Source organism: Protopterus annectens, chromosome 12.part0 (assembly GCF_019279795.1).
Source record: "Protopterus annectens isolate FY-2018-M chromosome 12.part0, PAN1.0, whole genome shotgun sequence".
Classification (NCBI taxonomy): Eukaryota; Metazoa; Chordata; order Ceratodontiformes; family Protopteridae; genus Protopterus; species Protopterus annectens.
In genome coordinates this window covers 1,018,905,867-1,018,918,828 of record NC_056746.1, presented here as the reverse complement: position 1 = coordinate 1,018,918,828, position 12,962 = coordinate 1,018,905,867, and positions in this window count along the sequence as shown.

Genomic DNA, 12,962 nt, shown 5'->3' with positions numbered 1-12,962 from the left:
CAGTGAGTTCCTCTTATCTACATCTGCCAACCTTCATGTTTGGGTGGGTATATAGTATATGTTTCTGCGAACACTACAGCCACATGTTTGTCCAGTGCAGGATATCTATCACCTTTGTACCCAGGTCTCATATTACATGTTAGGTACCTCATGGGTTAACACCTGTGTGGTAATTTGTGGGCACTTACTGTATATCCACGGTGGTTGTTTATACACAGTTCTGCAATTAGCTTGCTGACATGGCTATGGCTACAGTTGTCTGTTTGTAGGTGGCCCTTTTGTGGGTTGCTTGTGTCAGCTGGGGGTCGGATATGGTGGGCTGTTTGTACTCCTCTGCATACATGTTCAGTCACAGTCCTTCCATGTTGGCCTATACCTATGGGACATATATACAGAACAGGGGTGGGGGGGCCAAGACCAGGCCTTGTGGGATGCCACTCATATCCGCATTGTAGTCTGACATGGATGCGGCATGTCTGACCATGTCAGTTCTGTCCTTGGTCTGGTTTGCAACCCCTCTACTGACATAGGGTTATATATTTAAGCTGGTGAACATATCCATACTGAACTCGTACGGTATTGTCTAGAAGCATGTGCACGGTCCAGCTACACTGTGTGGACCACATTGCCCTCATCAATGACCTTAATGACTGCTTCAAATGGGTCAGACATGTTTAGGGGCAGGTTCTGCAGTTAGGACAGCCACATTGTGTAGGGTCCAGTATCAGTAGGTCCACAATAGCCTTCTGTCTGCGGTACATACTGATCCTTTCCATAGCTGTGCAGAACAAGCTTGTCAGGATCCTGGGGTGGTAGTTTGGAGTATCCATTCAGGTAACACCTTTGTTGTGATGAACCACTGTTGTTGTACACTGCTCTTTGGGTACATATCCTGTGGTAAGGCTGACATTGGGCAGTAGTGTGATTTGGCATTCTATTATTCTTGGAGTCCATGTTGGCCTCAGCACAGGACACCATCACATACCTTTCCTGCTGTGTGTTCTGCTTTGCAGATGATGGCTGTTACCTCAGCATCTGCAATGTCAGGGGACCATCAGTCTGCTAGGATAGGTATTTTGCACTCTGGGGGGGGGGGGTGTTTGCACTGCACCTGACAGGTTGTATGTTAGCAATATGTATGAGTGTTTGGTATGTTGTTTGTAATATCGGTGTGATTCGGACCATATCTGTGGATGCCCAACATGGTTCCTACCATCAGTTGGGTAACCCTTGTGATTATCCTTAGTGTCCTGTACATTTTGTATCTTCATAGGTTCATGGGTTCATACTAGGCTATACACCCTAGGCCATTAGTAAGCCTAGCCAGAGTGTGTGTGTCTTTTGCCACCCCTTGCTATGTTCAATTATGGCCATTTATGAAGTTCTTCACTGTGCCTCTGTCTGGTCGTGACACAGTGAGGACTCCCAGTATACATGTACAGTCATCCATCCACTTGGCAATATTCCTGTTGAGGGGTGTCAGTGAGGGGCTCTGCCTACCATGGATTGGGATCCTTTTTCTGGGTGTGGGGAGCCTGTGGGTTATGTATCTGTCCCTCCAGCACATCTTATTTCATTATGTGTTGAGGCTGACATCTGTGAATCTCACAGCTCCAATGGCTTTGATTTCCTGTGGTGGAGCATGTCCATTACTCCTGTGTTGGACATGGCCTTGTACAACAGACATACAATACCTCTGTGTAGGCAGTCTGTGACTGCAGTCAGCTGGGGTGTCTACAGCCAGGCAGCATATGACATATATTTCACACCCTTTATCCTGTTGGTGGGGTAACTTTGAGGTCTTCCGAACCGCTGCAGGTGTCACATACGGTACATCCCATATGAGTCATTGTACTAGATTATGGGTCTGATAAGGGAACAGTACAGTGGCACAGTGACCTTTGTTGATGTTGATGTGAATCCTTTCATGATACGGTGTCCAATATCGACAATCTTCATAGCCACATTGGCATTGTGGGTGTCACATGACAGATTAATGTCGACTTGTGCCCCTAGGTCCCTGATTACTCCTTGCATACATAATGGTTTGACACCTATGTGGTAATTTGTGTGTACCTTTGTCTGGTATTTGGTGGGACATTCATACTTTCCAGTGTCTTCAGGATGTCTGGGTGGAGTTCTTGTGTGTGAGAGTGTGGTCTGTCACATGCTACAGACTGTACAGCAGTTTTGACTACAGTTATGTGCACATGGGTGGTCTCCGCTGCTTTGTGCATTGTCAGTTACCTGGCAATATGGGTGTCTGTGCTGCATATGGATACTCCCCCTCCTTTGATGTTTTGGTGCAGGTGTTGGGGCCATAACACATGATATGTGGTATAACCTAGTAGTGCTGGTGTGCTATCACTAGGCTTGCAGCAGGCTTCTGTCACTGCACAGACATCGATGTTCTCCATAATGGGAAGTGCCTCAGGAGCATGCATATTGCAGTTTACACATCTGGCATTGGTCAGGAGAGAGAGGGAGAATTAAAAAACTTTTCAAACGCACAGCAGTTGGTGTTCTCATTCTGTATACTAAAACTTTTGGAGTTTCTGAAGGAGTGGAGGTGTTGTTTTTCTTTGTGACATGTCGGTGAACACCATTTCTGTCACCCCGTCGGGTGCACCATCTGTCCAACCAGTCAATCTGGCATCTTTATGGAGAGAGAGGGAGAATTAAAAAACTTTTCAAACGCACAGCAGTTGGTGTTCTCATTCTGTATACTAAAACTTTTGGAATTTCTGAAGGAGTGGAGGTGTTGTTTTTCTTTGTGACATGTCGGTGAACACCATTTCTGTCACCCCGTCGGGTGCACCATCTGTCCAACCAGTCAATCTGGCATCTTTATGGAGAGAGGGAGAATTAAAAACTTTTCAAACGCACAGCAGTTGGTGTTCTCATTCTGTATACTAAAACTTTTGGAGTTTCTGAAGGAGTGGAGGTGTTGTTTTTCTTTGTGACATGTCGGTGAACACCATTTCTGTCACCCCGTCGGGTGCACCATCTGTCCAACCAGTCAATCTGGCATCTTTATGGAGAGAGAGGGAGAATTAAAAAGCTTTTCAAACACACAGCAGTTGGTGTTCTCATTCTGTATACTAAAACTTTTGGAGTTTCTGAAGGAGTGGAGGTGTTGTTTTTCATTGGTCAGCATTACCCTTATGTTTCCTACCACTTATGTTTTCTAGGGTGGTGGGTAGTCTTTTTGGCCTTGCCTACATACGGCTCTATGGAGGCGGCAAAGGCCTTATCCAGTATCCAGATGCACACAGATAACAGGTGCAAGCCATCCCTGGAACAGCGGCATGGCTTGTCATGCTTGACATCTCAAGCAGACAGACATTAGACCCTCTTGGACTGACAGCTGTAACTGTGCCAGCTGTTAAACATGAGCATTCTGTGTTTGTACTGTGGCATCATTCTTGGTGAGGGTTGGATGCTGCACACAGCCAGTGTCATACCGCCCTGGGGTACATACTCAGAGGGACCATCCATGTCTCTTTTCATGTTGACCAGGGAGGTACATCTCAGGTAATTCACACCAGCATGGACATTGAGTGCATCATATTTCTGCTTGCTTTGGGGTGACCTGCGTGCTTGTGTTATGTGGCATTTTGTGGCAGCCTACAGGCAGCTTACTCTACCCTTTCCCTTGTTCAGTCTGGTGAGTGGGACAGCAGTGTGTCTGCCTATACAGACACCTATTACGACTGTATCAGGCATGTTGTTTCTCCTTCTGGCCTGTGACTGTTTGGCACACCAGCTTTGCGTACTATTCATTGCATGTGCTATGTTTGAAGGTTGTGGTTGCTTGTGATCTGCTTTGGAGGCTTCTGTTGGTGTGGTGTGTTTGTAATTAAGGCCTCCAGGAATATTTGTCTGTGTTTATGTGTTTGGTTTACAGTTGTGGTAGGTCTATGTGGGACTGGGTTTGTGGTGTATGTGGTTACCTTCTCCTCCTGACTAGTTTTGACAGTACTGAGTTGGTGGAGCTCAACCTCTGGTTTGGATACATGGATGCATCTATCACATATATTTGTATTTATTGGGGGGTGTTGTGGTTCTCTGTGTACTTGGGACTGGTGTCACATTGCCTCTGGATTCACAGATTCTACTTGTTGTGGCTGGACTTAGTGGATTGTATGTGTGGACATATGCTATTGCCATACTACTGGTCAGTGATTACTTCCCTTTTATGTTTGCTCTATCATGTGGTAGCTTCCTCATTCTCTTGCATGGTTTGGTAATGGCTGGAGTCCAGCATGCCAGATGCCTGCGTGTATGGCATTGTGTGTTGTTGTTATTTGTGATTGCATACTCCAAGCATTCCTGGCTGTGTTCATGGAATGCCTGTATAACATGTTCTGTGGTGTGTCCCATATTCTGCACTTGCACAGGGCCTTTTGTGGATTCAACATCAGTTTTGAGGGCTGCAACCTATGCTTTACACATGTTTTTCACTGTGGTATTCTGGCCAGGGACTGGGGTCAGGATGTGTATATCCAGTGTGATTACTCTATGATCTGGTCTTACCAGTGAGGGGTACACTTCTCATCTTGCCATCCAGTACACATGTTGCTGATTATCACATCCAGTATGCTTACCCCTCTTGTGGGAGTGGTACATTGTTCCTGGGCATTTTGGTTTATGGATTCTGGGTAATTTTCTCCTACTGTGTTGGTGCTAGTATAATGCTCGGTGCATGTCTGGGTATTTTCAGTCAAGCAATATAATGTGGTTTGGGGGCTTGATATATTCATGTATTCCGACATAGGCCAGGTGCAGTTCCTGGTATTAGGACAGTAATCTGCAGCAGGCTATATACTGGGAGGCGGTTTTAGCCATTGGTATTTGACCATGGCTAATCCATGCTGCTTCTTGTTGTGGTACCAACATGGGGGTGTGGTTATCCTTGCCATTTCTTGCTAGTCACCCTCCTTTTGTAGCTTGTTCCATGTTTTGCGGCTGTACAGCACAGTATGAGGTGTGACCTGGTAGTGTTAGGGTGCTGATTTGAGCCTTGACCCAGTTCACTATTACAGGACTGGTATCTACATTCTCCATACTGTGTGCGTTGACACTGCACACATTTTGCTGTTTAGACATCTGTCATTGGGTAGCATTACATCTAGGTTCATATCCCTTGTAGAACCTATGAAGGTGGGTTTGTGTTTTGAGACTTACCTATTCAGGGCATGCTGTGGGTACTGACAGCCTTTGCCAGTATCCATGGGGCATGGCATGATAGGTGCATGCCACCCCTAGCAGGTGGTGCATCATGTCATGCTCCGCATGTCTTCCCAGCCTGAAACACATTGGCTCCCCTTTGACTAACTGCATTACTTCAGCCAGTTATTGCACTTGATCATCCCATCGTCATTTTGTGGCTTCATGCTTGGTGAGGGTGGATGTTAGTCAGGGTGCTCATGTGTGCATATAGTACATGGTGTTACATTACTTAACACATGGCATTCATGCCTCAGGTGGTGCTGCAGGGCTGCCTCTGTCGGATGTGCATATTACACTTCCCTGTACATGTTTGTGAGCAGGTCATGTCATTTTAGGCATCCATGTTATTATTTGAGTGAGTCAGAGGGGGTATCATTCCCTACTGAGCCAGTGTATGTGCTATGCATTGCCTCTTTGCCAAGGCCAGGGCATACTGGACACACCTCCTTCTGCCTACTGGGGCAGGCTCAGGTTGTTCCTCCTCCGAGTCACGCTCTGCCTGTGATGGCCTTGGCAATGGTGGGGGGCTGTTTGGCCCGGCCCTATGCTGGTCCTGCTGCAGCTGTTTTCACAAGATCATATTATGTAGCATAGCACATACCATGACAATTTGGGTACATGTAGTTGGTGTGTACTGCAAGGCTCCACCAGATGTGTCCAGACACCGGAACCATGACTTGAGCAGCCTAAACACACGCTCTATTACATCACGTGTTTGTGCGTGTGCCTCATTATGGCATTCCTGTTCAGGTGTGTGTGCGTTTCTGATGGGTGTCATCAGCCATGGCTCCAGTGCATAACCTGCACCCCCCACTAGGTGTCCGTGTGGGATGTCCCCATTGGCAAATGTCTTGTACAGCTGCGTCAAATGCCAGATGTGGGAATCGTGGTAACTCCCAGGCAGCCAGCACACACATTCATTATTATGCCCTGGGCATCTCACACGACCCTGCAGTTGATGGAGGGGAAGCCCTTGCGGTTAATGTAGGCCCTACCCCGCTCACCGGCTGGTGCTTTGATGCGTATGTGCGTGCAGTCTATTGCACCCACTACCTCAGGGTATTCCGCTATTTGCTGGAAGAGACGCATATTGCTGGCCAATACCTCACGGGCATTGGGGAATTATACATGATCACCGACATGTGCTGACATGGCATCCAGGAACTGATGCAGTACCCTGGAGGCTGATGCCTGTGATATCCCCATCATATCGCCAGTTGGTCTCTGGAAGGTACCTGTTGCTAGTATTCTTAGGCCAACACATACCTTGGTTTCCACTGTGATGGGTTCCCCTCTGTTGGTTCTGTGTGTGAGGCGTGGCCTGCACAGCTCAACAATTTGCTGCAGGAGCTCTCTGTCCACTCTATAGCGCTCTACTATCTCCAGCTCATGTAACCCGTGGTAGGTGACCCTGGGCCTGTACACTCTTCTCCGTCTCCTCACTGTGGGTTGTCTGGCACCATCTGCATTGTCACCACCCTCAGCAAGTCGCCTATGTCTCATTATGACAGCTATGGCAGCCCCTAACATTTCTGCTCTGAGTGAAGCTTTTCAGTTTTCACTTCTATTAGCTTACTCCTGTCTTGCAGTGTCTCTTAAGAGAAACATCCTGCACTACTGTTTGCAGAGTTTTAAGTGCTGGGCTGGGCTACTATTCTGCCTGTGTGATTGCCTGCTTCTAATTGTTTTCACCTGCTAGCTTCAGCAGTTATCCCTGCTAGCTTCCTATTCATTCTGTTGTTTCCTTTTTCCTCTCTATTTCCTCAGGGGGGAGCAACGTGCATACCATCAGAAACACGCTCACAGTGGCTTACACGTGCGCGCACACGTGCTTACATGGTTCAGAATCTACTTATTCGGTTAAAACGCGCGCACACCCACGCAAACACTGTTACACGTCTGCCAACAGCCTCCAACATACTCAGCCTGCCCTACACATGCGCACACCCTTGCAAACAGTGTTAAACATCTCCCAACACGCTCCCACATGCTCAGTCTGCCTTACACGTGCACACACTGCCCTACTCGCGCTTCATGGCGCGCACACGTGCGCATGCACACTCAGCAAGAAACTTTGGTGTAAGTAACAGTGTACACCTTCCATTTCTTGACTTTCCATGACTTATCTAGTGGCACACCTGTTTCCATGATCTGTGTCTGTCATCTGTCATGTTACACTGGCCTCCAATGAACTGCATTTCTTTCTACCATTCCCCCCTGTGATGTCACCTATCTCCTACTCTATTCCTCCCCCTTATGTATCTCTTACACTACTCAGACTGTGCTCATTTGCTATGTGACTGTGAGATTCAGTACCCTAACCCTCATTTACATGAGATTGCCTACTAGTGCTTAGTTACATGTCTTAGACTCAGCTTCCCCCCTTAGCAACCACTACACGGTGGCCATGTTGTTTTTGGTCTGCTGGTCCCTGCATTGTCATTCCATGTATTGCATGAAACCCACATTTGTGGGTTTATAACCTTCATTTTCATGTTTTATACAGCGCAGCCCGTTTGCTGACATGGCTCCGTTGTGGAATTTGCAGAAACGTACTCAGTTGTCAACTGAGTACATTTCTGCAGCTAAAACATCTCTTACACGGACTGGTTTCTGCTTCGTGGATCGCTAATATACCTCATTTGCATACCTTTCGGCTGCAAGTGAGGTATTTAGCATGTCCACGCCCAGTCCGTGTAAGAGACGTTTTAGCTGGTCTCTTACACGGAGTTTAGGGCTGTTCCTGGATCACGAGGCTTGCATGGAGTGTTGCACGTCTCTTACACTCCGTGCAAGCCTTTGTGAGTCCTGCCCAATAACTTTTGAAGATAAATCGCAATTAATAAAAATGGTCTTATTGCCAAAAATACTATATGTAGCATTAGCAATACAGTTAATTCCTGAAAGATGCATTCTTAAAGAAATAAACTCATGCTTAATAAAATTTTTATGGTATCCCAAAAAGAATAGAGTAGTTCTAACTCATCACATTAGACCCTAGAAATAAGGAGGATTGAACTTCCCAGAAATAGAAACATATATAAAAGCATCTGTGCTTAAAACAGCAATAGACTGGATAAACCCAAATTATTTTGCCAACTGGAAAGATTTAACAATGGCTATATTAACAAATTAATTTAATCTGTTAAAAAAAATTTAATAGTATACAAATCAAACAAACCCTGGTACATAATATACATAAGCATACAATATAATATAACAAAACCTTCTAAAACAACACTGATTAATCATTACATCAATTCCTTTAGGAAACTTATCAATGCAAACATAGATCTAAAACTTTGGTTTGACCTTTTAACCCCATTTACTATCACTAAGAACTTTCCTCACAAAATATATATTGGGAAACAATAACCTCCTGGGAACAAAATGGATTCTTATGCTGGTTTTAATGTATTAACCTTACAAAGCATTCTAATGTACACTCAAGATTTATGCAGATTAATTAACAATTCTGCATTTAAAGATATTCCAAATATATGAATAATTCCTCATTTAAAGATATTCCAAATCTAATAAGTTTTCTGTATGAATTTATATATAATAGTTGTGAAAAGAAAAATTCCATTTCAAATCTATATAAAGAGTTAATAACACATAAAACAATTCCCAAACTATCATACTGGCAGTTCTTAACAAAAGGTCAGTCATTGCAGTTAGCAGAAGAAATTAAAACTAACATCTTACTATCAGTTAATTACACCTCTAACACACAGTACTGGAAAATATTTAACTGGAAATATTTACATAGAGAATTTTTTTTTTCAATAATATTTTTTATTGTTTTCCTTTTTTTTTTTTATTCATTACAGAACATTTGTTCAAAAGGTATACTATTGATGATCTAACAGAAATTCTAACAATATTCTTACAACATATTTACATTATTTACATGAATGCTTCCATACTCTCTCTTAAGAGTAAAAAAAATATATATATACATATATATATATATATATATATATATATATATATATATATATATATATATATATATATATATATATATGTTATTTTCTCCAGGGTTAATATTTTGTAAAAGTGTAGTTTCAAATATTGTTATGTTTTGTATTGTGTATATTGAAGAGGTAGTCCAGGTTCAATGTTTTATGCCAGTATAATATTAAATATTTGTTCCCCTGTTTTCAAGTTGTAGGGCTTTTTGTTTTGTTTATTTAATATGTATTTGTGGGCTAAGATGTGCTTTATCGCTAAGGTCATAAAGTTTTCCCATGAAGTTTTAGATGGGGTCAGCCAGTTAGTAGCTATGTAAAGTTTCATTAGCATAAAAATATTTATTAGGATGATAATTTGGGTTTTAGATAGGTTATTTGGGGGGATATGTAATACCATAAATTCCCAAGTAAGCATTGTTGTTTGATATCCCATCTTTTGGAGTTGTATTTTCAGTGAGTTCCAAAGTTTATATATACATTTACAGCTCCAGAACATATGCAAAAGGTCAGCAGTTTCATCTTTGCAATGTGGGCACTTTGGAGATTTCGTAGGGTTAAATTTATGCAAGCTAAGGCGTGTGTAGTAAGCATCAGTGTAAATCATGAGTTGGGTGAATGATAGCTTTTGAAGGGAAATGGATTTTATCGTTAAATTAATTGCCTGTGCTATTTTGTTTTCTTCCACTAGTGGCAATTTTTCTTTCCAGTATTTGGCTAAGAGTAGCTGATTTTGATATTTGATGTCTTTTATCAATTTGTATGAGCATGTTATAAATTTGGTGTTTTGTAAAAGGGCTTGCCATGGTGATATACAATTTGTTAATTCCTCTTTAATGATGTTTAGATTTTTAAAGTAATTTGTAGATATTTCTTTAATCTGTCTCAAGATCAATAGATAAGATTTGGGAAGACCCAGTTGCTGTCTTAATTCATGAGCCGAACAATTTATGTATGGATATATATCTTGTAATGATAAGTTTATTATAAGTGGGAATCTTTTCAGGTCTATTAGTTGGTTATCAATTTTCAAGTTAGGATTTTTGTGGAAGGGTTGTAGAATCATCATGTATTGAAAGAGATTTACTGATCTAAAGAGATTTTGCGTTAATTTTATATAATTTTTGATGGGTTTCATTATATTATATGTTTTAGTGTTGTCTCTGTTTAAAAAGGGCAATGATTTGGGATTAATATTCAGATTTTTAATATATTTAAAACATATCTTTAACCAGTGTGGGGACCAATTATTGCTTTGCGTATCGTAGGTTGCAATTCTTAGAATTCTATTTGCATTTATGATTAAGTAGTAAATCTCAAAATTAGGTAGATCTAGTCCACCTTTGCTTTTCGGGGTCATCAGTTTATCATAGGATATTCTACTTTTTTTTGGTTCCCAAATAAATTTGGCGAATTCCGTGTGTATTTGTTTAAAAAATTTATTGGGTATTAGCAACTGTGCAGACCTGAAAATGTATAATAGCCTAGGCAAGACATTCATTTTAATAATCAAAACTTTTGCTAGTGGTGGTAATTTCAAATTTTTCCATCTTTTTAGATTGGCTAAAATGTGTTCCCAATTTTGTTTAATATTATTGAAATAAAAGTCTTTATTATCTGTAGAGTATGTAATTCCTAAGTATTTGACCTTTTCTTCAGCTTTTAATTGGCCTATCAATGGTAAAAGTGAGAAAGGTTTTGGAGTTCTTAAAGGGAATATGTTGGTTTTATTGAGGTTTATTTTATAGTTTGATATTAATGCAAAGTCTTCAATGGCAGATATTATTTTTTCGGTGTCTGAGATAGGTGTTGTACAGTATATGTTGAGGTCATCTGCGAAAGCTGATAAGGTGATTTTGGTACCGTAAATTACTGGGGCATTATGATATATCTTTTGTTTTATATATAGGAATAGGGGTTCTAGGTACATGTTAAATAATAGGGGTGATAGAGGGCATCCTTGTCGGGTACCATTTCTGATTTGAATTCTTTTGGAGTATGTTTTATTTATATATTATGTTGTATACAGGTTATTGTATAATGTTTGTAAAGTTAGAATGAATTTTTGGGGTATATTAAAGTAGGGTAAGATCTGAAATAAAAATTTTATATTAACTCTATCAAAGGCCTTTTGTGCATCTATAATGAGTGCGTACATGTTTAGTTTCTTTTGGTTAGCAAATGAAATTAGTGTATGTAGTGTTAAAGTATTATCACTGGTTTGTCTGGATGCCAAAAAGCCAGACTGTTCATTGGATATAATTATGTTCGATATTTTCTTCAGTCTACTGGCCAGAATAGATGTCAGAATTTTAGTATCTATATTTAGAAGGGATATAGGTCTGTAGTTGTCCGGGTTCTGAGGATCTGATTTTCTTTGGGTATAAAAATTGTTTTGGATGCATTAAAATGTATATCATTAATTGTATTATTTATTATATAATTTAATACGTGTGATAGAATTTGAGCAATAATAAGGTAGAATGTTTTATAAAATTCCGCTATAAGGCCATCTGGACCAGGAGCTTTATGTGGTTTTAGTTTTTTAATTGTGGTTGTTATTTCTTCAATAGATATTGGTTTTATTAGGTCTTTTTGTAGTTCTTCATCAATTTTCGGAAAGTTAAGTTTTTGTAGGAAGTCACAATTATTTTCATATGTGGATAAGTTTTTTTGTTCTCCATAGACTTGTAAGTATATCATTTCAAATGTGTTAATAATATCCTCTGTTCTTGTAAAGGATTTATTCTTATAGCAAATTTCGTGGATTTGGGAGGGGGTTTTAGACTGGTTAATAATTCTTGCTAGTGCTCGTGACGGAGTTTGTATATGGTTCGCATATTTTGCAAGTATTTTAGTTTCTTGAAATGATAATCTATTATTTTGGATTAAGAAAAGTTCTTTCTGACATTTCAATAGTTCTAATTCAGTTTGTGTGTTATGATTTTTCATTAAATCTTGGTCTAATGATTTGATTTTACTCTCTAGTAGCTGTTCTTCTCTGTGTTGGATTTTTTTTATAATATGAAGCTTTTTGGACGAAGATACCTCTTATCTGGGCCTTAGTTGCCGCCCTTTCAATATCTGGTGGGTATTGCTGTTTTACTATCTTGATTAATGAGGTTTTGAGTATGTCCTGTATTTACTGAACTATTTCCTTTTTATTTAAGAGGTTGGGGTTTAAGGACCAGTTATATCCCCTATATGGTGTGTTGGTTCTAGATTCCTTGAAAATTTTTAATGTAATTTTAGAATGGTCTGATAGGTAGTGGGCATGGATATCTACTGTGGGATCAAGATTGGTTAGTGTTTCCAAGATTAGAAAGAAGTCTATTCTTGACCACATTTTATGACAGTTGGAGTAAAACGTATAGTCATTTGGGGTATGAGTTTTGTTACCATATTTAAAGGGATCATATAACCTAAAGTCATATTTAAGTTCGCTTAATGTTAACACTGCTTGGTTATTACATGATCTTTGTGTGCTTGATTTATCCTGTTTAGGGTTTTGATAAGCATTCCAGTCCCCCCCATGATTATGTAATGATTATTATATTTATTTAAGATAGGATATAATGAAGCGAAGAAGGAATGTTGATTATAACAAGGTGCATATATATTGAGAAGTATAATGGTCTTATCATAATGGGTAGTTGATAAGATCACATAGCACCATCTACCTTCTTTATCTGTTTTGGATTCTATAATTTTGTCTTGATATTGGTCCTTAATGATAATCGCAACTCCAGCACTATT